This window comes from Triticum aestivum, chromosome 7B (genome assembly GCF_018294505.1).
Source record: "Triticum aestivum cultivar Chinese Spring chromosome 7B, IWGSC CS RefSeq v2.1, whole genome shotgun sequence".
Classification (NCBI taxonomy): Eukaryota; Viridiplantae; Streptophyta; class Magnoliopsida; order Poales; family Poaceae; genus Triticum; species Triticum aestivum.
This window is the reverse complement of record NC_057813.1, coordinates 550,995,878-551,005,141: the sequence shown is the minus strand read 5'-3', so window position 1 is coordinate 551,005,141 and position 9,264 is coordinate 550,995,878.

Below are 9,264 nucleotides of genomic sequence, written 5' to 3'. Positions count from 1 at the left end.
ACATACTCGGGGCCTATGGTTACAAATCATATATAGTCGGCTCATCACCAGTGGGGATAGAGTCCTCCATGACTCTGGTAGCTTCGTGTTGTATGCCAAGTCCTCCACATGGGTCTTCGTATAACGCATCTCGGTCCAACCTATGTGGTGCAGGATGGAACCGACCCATGAGTCCTCATGTTGACCCACCACAACTAGAAATGATGTGCCCACCGCACCACACACGCAATCGGCCACTAGGAAAATAAGCATATACGATAGTACAATGTTATACATAAAAGTTAATTGCATGGTGCATCCAAAAATATTTGTTCTGCATTGTGAATGTTTATATATTCTCCTAAAATATTAGTCACGAGAAAGAGAAATGAAGGGCATATCTCTCCTTGTCTCCACTGTACACCCCCTCTTTCTACACCACTTTCACGTACGCACACAAACTATCTCTCAGCCCTCTAAAAGTATGCATGCCCACGACACATTCACACGTGATGGTCACTGTATTTCAAGCTAAAGCACTATACGGTCACTGGACTTCAGAATATGCTCATTACGGTCACCGTATACATTCTCATGGTGATCATATGGTATCTAGCTCATGATACGTCTCCGTACTTTCTTGATGACACTGACGGACTTTGCATTCGATGTGTGCTCTGTATTTTGTTGACGACACTTACGGTCATTGTGTTAGAAGCGAAACCACGATATGGTCACTGGACTTCAGAATAAGCTCATCACGGTCACCACATACATTTTGTCGTGCTAACCAACATGTGGTTGGATGGTTAGGAGGATAGTGGTTTCTCGAGCCCACCAGGGTTAAAGTCCCAGTGCTCACATTTATCCTGGGTTAATTCAGTATTTTCCGGCGACGTGCGTTTAGTGGGAGGAGATGTTCCACTCGACTACGAGGCACCTATGGTGACTTCGTAAAATCTCAAGATCATATGCTGTCTCACTCTCTCGAAGGAGCTCATAGGGGTAGGGTCTGTGTGTGTGCGCTTATAGCAGTGAGTGCTTGCGCGTATATATGAGCCCTTGCGTCTGTACCATGTTAAAAAAATACATGTCATGATTATACGGTCACTGGCTCACCCGTACAACTCCGTATTTTGTTGATGACACAATCAATTGATCAGTCAAACGTTCCACGTGGCGCAACTAGTGTTGCACCATCGGGGCGTGTAACCGTGGGGCCCACTTTTCAGCCCGTACATGAAAGAAATAAATGGTAGTTTGAGTCTGTACCGTGTTAATAAAATACATTTTAGGGTGATCATACGGTCACTAGCTCACCATACAGCTCTGTAATTTGTTGATGACACGATCAATTGACCAGTCAAACGGTCCACATTCAGCAGCGCACATTACCAGAGGGCCCACCCGTCAGTGCGTATATGAAGGACATAAATGATAATAAATTAGTGGTTGGTGGGTATTCGAAGTCGTGAGACCTCTGGTTGGCAGTCGCCGACGATGGGGCGCGGTGATTGGGAGGTGGCGTGGGGATCGCCGAAGAAAAAGCTCGGCACGAGCAGGCCTAGAGGGATGGCCGGTGCGGCTGCGGACCGGCTGTGGGGAGTGGATTCGGGGCGGCGTGGCGGCGCAGGCCAGCCGCGGGCAGCGGGAGCCAGCGGTTCGGCTGGGTGTGGCTGGCGGCTTAGGGGGGTGGAGTTTGAAGATAAACTGCAGGCCCTTGATTTGGTATCCAACGGCTGGAAAATCTAATGACGAGAGATGAAAAAGCCAGTCGACTAACGTGTAGCCTCACCATGCATGTACACATGCACGCACGCATGCATGCATGCAACACTGACACGTACACATAACGAACACACGCACGCATGAAGGCATGCAACACTGGCACGTACACATGCACTCACGAACACACGCACGCATGCGCACATGCATGCAACACTAAAACGTACCCTTGCACGCACGCAACAGTCACACGCATGCATGCACACAACGCACGAGGTAAGACACATGCTCAATCTATACGTGCATGCACCCTTTGCTAACGACATGGATTGTTACGTGTATTAATCAATCTTATCTATGATAAGCAGAACATTGATGTTTGCAGCGGTCTTTATGAATCACAACGTATCGAACGAGCTATCAACATAGTAGGCTTATCTACATGAAATAGATGATGTCACACTCAATGAACAATCATCGGTTTATGAAATGCCCGCTTCTGACCACCCTGGCCCACCAAAAGTTCCTCTACTGTGCGCTACCTGCATTGGGTCACTCACATGTAGGCCATGTAACCAAAGAGCCCACACGTCAGTGTAAGAACGGCGTGGTGTCGTACGTCAGAGTCGAGGGCGACACTCGATGCACGCCCGGCTGAACACGCCTCCTTGCCGCATTGAAACACCTTCATGAAACCCGCATGTGTGGAAGCCGAGAAACCCACTCTGGACACACGTCCGTTCATGATCGGGCCGGCATTAAACGCAACGCTGGCCGAGCTCCTCCCGGCCGCCGTCTATTTAATCTCCTATTTAAATGAGGCCAAATGCCGGCCAAGAATCGCACACCTCCGCCGCTCCCCTATCTCCTCCTTCACCATTTTGTCCACTCTTACAATGGCTTACGAAGAGTAGTTATCCCGCATCCAAGCCGGCTGGGTGGCCCGCCGAGCACGCCGGATACGAGGTATGCAGCTCGCTGATCCACCTCCCTCCCCTCGCCCGACGGAGCCAGTTGCCACCCCAAGCCGACGCGCGGTTCAGCAACTCGCCGCTCCAGGCCAGCTCGACGAGGAGCGGCGCACGGTCGTCGTTGCCCCCGTCCATGCCGCTGCCTCGAACCGTGTCTCCTATTTTTGTGGCCGAGACTCCCATGTCGGCGGCCGCACCATGCAAGCAGCGACAGAAGCCGAGTGCGTGGAGAGCGACGAGTCGGTGGCCAGTGCCTCCATGTCCGCTGCCATCATCGAGGAGAAGAAGAACACGGGAGGCCGTCGCCGCTTGGGTCCCATGAAGGCCACCGTGGAGGCGACGCTGGCGTACACAGCAGGTGTCTTGCCGGATCCTTTTGTTGCGAGGACCTTTGTCGACCCCGCATGGGCTCCACGGAAGCGGGGAAGCCCCCTTCCACCATCATCTTCGGCATCAGCCAATGATATCAGTTGGGCAGTGGGGAAGCGAGTCATCCTTTGCACTGAAGTATATACCTCCGGGGATCCCGGCAGTCCGGTGATCGTGCTGCCGGACATGAGGAACACAAATGGATATGTGGGCGACCATTTAGGCCAGGTATTATATACCTGTGCTGTCCAGAACTAGCACCACATAGTTCATTTGAAAGTAATGAAATCCGTCATGTTTGTATGAAAATCTGGTAGTTTATATGATTTCCGTTGTTGTTTATATGAAATATCACTGTGTTTGCATGAATTTCGTTTGGTTGGTTGAGTTGCTATCATAATGTGTGCGACTACAGTTGGATGGCGTAATTTGCGGGTTGCCAAATGGTCTGCGGGCGGCTCGGGCGGCGTGGTGGGACAAAAAAAACACAGCTCGTGCGAGCTTGTCTCCAACATGCACGCTGGAGGATGCATGATAACCCGAGCCATTCCTCGCTATTGGTGGCAAAGGCACCGGTGGCCAAAAGGGTCGCAAATATTTTGGCTACCCCGGGCAAGATCCAAACAACCCCTCCCAGCAGATTCAAATCCCTTGTTCGCCATGGAATTTTGCCATGTGTTGTTTTCATGGACTAGCAAGATGCTCGTGCATTGCATGGAACATCAAGTTGCATTTTGTTTTACAAAACACCTGTTGTGATTGACCCATGCAGGAGTAATCACATTTGTAAAAACTAATGATATCTCGAGAATTTTGTCGAAAAAATGGTATCTCGAGAATTTTATCGGACTCCATTTTTGTATACAAGGCTACAAACCCATATTACAGGTACCAAGGCAAAAATTAATGTCTTCTAAGTCAATGTTTCAAGCCACCTTGTTTCCTTGTTTGCCGTGTAAATTAATGTGTATTCTTCTCTTTCATGCACATCAAGCCAATGCTCACACTCCCGCATGCATGCAAGGGATAATTAATGTCCTCCTTTGCTAGTACTACAAGGCAAACACCATTAATATTGCACCAATTAGTGTTAGTGGCCTTGTATATCTGCAAATTGTAATTTTGATAGTGGCCTTGTATATAAAAATGGAGGGAGAAAGATGAGAGATAGGGTGAGGAGGAGTGGGGCGTGGTGGTGACTGCTGGTCGGACTGGGCGGAGGCATGGTGATGGACGGTGCATTATGTCTAGGTTTGTATCTCTCTCACACACACCCACGTAGGTGGGGGACGTGCACAAAGAGAAGAGGTGCAAGCACGGCGCATGTACTCCTGTCTCTTTCCCAACCACACCCGTGCGGGTACACAGCGGAGCTCATTTCTATACGAAAAGGCAGCCCATGTGGTAATTTGACACGTGTACTAGTTGTCCACTTGATGGAGGGAGGATCGTCTACCATGGGTGAACAAACAAATTTCGACTTGACGCGTTATGTTAAAAAAGAGGCAAACCATGTGGGGCCTACCTTAGAGGCAAGGCTCTATACACTGGAGTTCTTTTGATGTGTCCCTCAACTCGCAAAACGAGGAGAAGCTTGCTTAGTACGTCGTCTCCCCCGCCCACGGGCGCGGTGGCTCGCAGGATGAGGTGAAGCTTGCTTACTAGTAGTACTGTACGCCTTACGCCCGCACCCTCGCCCACACGCGCGGTGGCTCGCTGGACGAAGGAGAAAATCATACTACTCCCTCCGTTTACTCCCCGTCCCTACCTTGGTTAGAGAGATTATCATATTGTTCGGAATATATATGTCCTTTAGTACTCCCTCCATTTACTTATACAAGACCACTATAAAAAAATACATTTTGCATCTATACAAGGCAACAAATAGTAATCGAGACAAAAGTTACTACTCCCTCCTTTCCAGTTTATGGCTCAATTTCAAAATCTCTCCAACCAATGTAGACGGTGAGTGGTGTAATTAATTTCGTAGTTTGCACAAGTAATTAGTACGCTCGTTTTTCTCAAGAAGTTATGTTTATCGAGGCATTAATTAGAACGAATGCATGAATGACCACTAAATTTCCATGAACTTCTACATGCATTGGTGTGTTTTCCCTTGACACTGCTTGCATCGGGTGATCTAACGCACCTCGAAATCCAACATGTGATGGTACTACTACTACTAGTAGAATTGAGACTTATATATAAACCTTTTTTTAGTCCGAGTTTGTATCGATGGATAGCGCGAAGCAGCAAAAACCAAGCCGTATCTTGTACTCCTCCATTGATGCTCGCTTTCATGAATTCTGTACTTCCTCGCACCGACATGTGGGACATATAGCAACCGGGTCGACGTGTCAAGCACCAAATAACAGTACAGAACAGCAGGGGGGCACACCCCAGTCGTATCGCCCCAGTAGTAGTAATGAGCAATGAGACGTCAAATCACAATGCCGCACCTTCCCAAACGGACGAAGCAACCACATTATTTCGCACTTTGGTTCGCCATCATCTAAAACCACGTAGTATTGCTTCTACCTCAAGAGGGACACGTGCATGGCCTTGGTATATCATGACACATGGACCGCATGACAGGCCATGCTCCCCCGCCGATCGCTCGGTAAATTCACCTCATTTTTACTACTTCCTCCGTATCGGTTTACATGGCATGCATGTCGTTCTAGGTTTAGAATTTAGCTGGCTATATATGTGATGAACAGTATATGTTTAGAAACTACATCCGCTTAAGAATCCAATGATATACCTTTTGTGACATAGTAACTCATATTTAGTTAGTCAAATGGATGACCTAGAACTATGTGCACGCCCTATAAACCGAGACGCCTAAAAAACAAGACGGAGAGGGTAGTTCAGTACGTATATTTTTAGATCAATATAGTCGGGATTCACCAAGGAGCAAAACCAAGTGGTAGGTTGCTCCTGCCGTGTTGGCGGAGCAACTCAAGCAGGGTCAGTCCGCACACGAAATGGAGACACACTTAACAGGACCCCTTTGGCTGACATGTGGCTCATCCACCGTCTTATTCCACGTGCGATGCACCAAATTATAGTTCGGAGCAGCGGTTGGAATTGGGGGCACCCTGGTCGTAGCGCCGCAGTAGTAGAAAATGAGCGATGAGGGGTCAAATCACTAAGCCCCACCTTTCCCGCATTAAGCTGGACGGACACAGAAACCATCATTTCACTCTATGGTGCAAGAGCATAAAGAAAAGAGAAAACCAATGATGCGTAAGGCAGCTACCTAGGGAACCCTAAGGTAGGGGTCTCCACTACAGATCCTTTTTTTTAAAGCGCCTCCATTACAAATCGGCTTCTCCCTCGTCCTCTTGAAGAAAACCGATGATGCGTGCGGCGGTAGGGTTTGTAGGAGTACTACGGCATGCAGGGTCATGTCGTAGTAAATGGGAGAGGGATTGAGTTCGAGTCGACGCCTTAAATATGTGTGGGCCGCTTGGTTTTACAGGAACGAGGCAGCATTTTGGGTTCAGGGACCAGTGGAGATATAGTACGTACAAAAAATTGTGGACATAGGTTCGACCGAAAGGCAATGATGCATGGGCCCTGCATTTTGATATACCCGGGGACGCATGAAATTTGCTACTCTACTCAAATCTAGGAAGGTACACATGCATTGAACGCATGAGATTAGGAAACCAAATTACGAATAAATACACACTATAACATGTAAAGCTTTGAGTCATATATTCATGATGTAGATGTTCGTTTAGTTCTTATAGTTCATGTCATTCAAAATCAATTAGTTTTATAAAAATGTTAAGATTCATGGTGTTGTGCATTGTAAAGCATAAAGTAAAAAACAAATAATGGCAATTCATTTAGAAAAATATATATTCAATTATGATACAGAAGATTCTAGAACAAAGGAGAAGTGCTTGTGTTTTGAGGTTTGTGCATTATGCTTAAGTTCAACCATGGAGTCTTCTAAATTGTACATGTGGTAGATCTAGTGGAATGTTGATGATATCCAACGGCCAGTAGTGCTCGGATTTGCCATCTCTGCACTGTCGGATTAGCTTCATCCAACAACCATCTTTCAAAGTTATTCGCACACTATATAGTTCTTGTGCCATAGTTGCATGTCTTTGAAAAAAGCTACTAGTGGACTGTACTAGCTATTTAGGAATAGAAGATGTATACATGGAAGTTATAGGGAAAGAGATGACATGGAGTATCTTAATTCCTATGAGTAGGGATTGGAAAAGAGATGTCACTTGGTTCACATCATAGGAACTTTTCTATTGAATCTACAGATGACATGTATCTCAATTCCTATAAGGAGGGATTAGAAAAGAGATGTAATTTGGTTCATATCATAGGGAATTTTCTATTGAATATACCCTAATGTTTATTTTCCTTTGAAATTATGGGAGTATAGGAATCCATTCATATGAACCAAGTGGCTCTAAAGCTATAAAAATGATATCATGTTTATTTCCTTTGAAATATGGAGTATATGAATCTATTCCTATGAACCAATTGGCTCTAAAGAAAAAAATCCTATAAAAATCATATCATATAGAGTTCCTATGATATTCCTCCACACCAAAGGATGGTTGAAATTGTTGTAGGTGAAACGATGGTCTTTCTTTGTAGACTCCTCCCCCATCTTTATAGTTACCTCTCGAAGATGAATGAAATAATATATACTGGGTATTCTACATGTGCAATTTGGTACACCAAATCTCGGTAAAAGTTTGCGAGTTTCAAATTTTCAATAAAGCTATATGCACTGCATTTTGGAACGGAGGGAGCATACGACAGTTGCTAACACTCACGTGCAAGATTTGTGTGTAGGAGGAGTGGTTGTTCTGTTAAATGACATGGAAAAACTGACACTGTTGGATGCCGATCTAACGGTTCTTACGGGGTTCGTCAGGAAAAGGCTTGTGGCGAACGTTTGTCGGATAATGATTTACGGACACATGCATTGCATTGATACGTGCCCCCCTCTCTCTCACGCACACGCACCCTCACGAGTCACGACTCTCCCGAGTCCTCTCGCACCCACCGCCTTTCTGTAGGTACACGTCACACACATATGTGCTCTTCACACCCTATCCTCAGAACTTCTAAAAAAAAGATGTCGCGCACATTTTATTTTAGCTCACATGTCACACACTTATACTATTACTCTTGTGGAGAAGGTTCATTGGGCATAGTATATTGTACTCTCACGAAGAGAAGCAGTGCACGCATGCACTAGTTCTCTCACACCCACTCACCGGTACACGTAGGAGCGCATTTTTTTGAAGTTGGTACAACAAAATCACTCCACTATATATATATATATATATAAGCAGGAGCTTTAGCACTTTCTTTACTAGGGTTCCTCCCGTTCACTCTCTCATGCTCTCCAGATCTAAGAAAGACATAGGTGGCCACACACACTCTCTCTTCTCACGGCTGGTCACAAATCCGGCCGGACAACCTCGACCGGGGTAGGGTGTACGTGCATCGTTCACGCTGTCGTCGGCGGCGAGGGAGGAGACCAACGGCTGCCCGCACGTCCCTATCAGCGGCTGTGCCGTTCTCTCCGAGATAGCACCGACTCGGGAGGGCCTCCGACCCCTTCTTCCTCCCTACGGTATTGTGGCCAAGATGCGGCCTTATGACACCATATTTTCCACATGCCGACGACCCTCGGGTATATATTCCTTCGAAACCTGCCTTCCTCTACTGCCCCAGATCCCCACTTGGCTTTGTGTGGATCTTTTTCTACTTCCATCCGCTGTTCCAAAGCCACCTAGACTTTTACTATTATTAGAGGTAAAGCTATTTCATACAGTCGACTCTAAGAGTTGGTTCAAATAGGGAAGAAAGTGGGAAAGTTGTAGCATGAATCTATGACTTGGTTCTACGAGGAAACAGGGGAAAGTAGTAGATATTGGCTACCCAACCGGTCTCTTGGTTGAAAAGACGAAGAAAGCATGGTGGATGGCGAAGGGTGGGGGGAAGTGGACCTGTCTCTTGGTTGAAAAAGGAAAGAAAGTGACGGGTGTTGGGGGACAACACAAATGGCAATGAGCAGGTCTAGATTTCCTGTGCTCACATAGGAAAATGTCGCCGAGGAGATAAAAAATGGGACAAATGCAGACATGCTGCCTGAGTGTTTGCTGCTCTTGGCAACCACATCTGTCTCACCAATTTATGCCCCTGCTGTCCCTACGCCCATATCGCT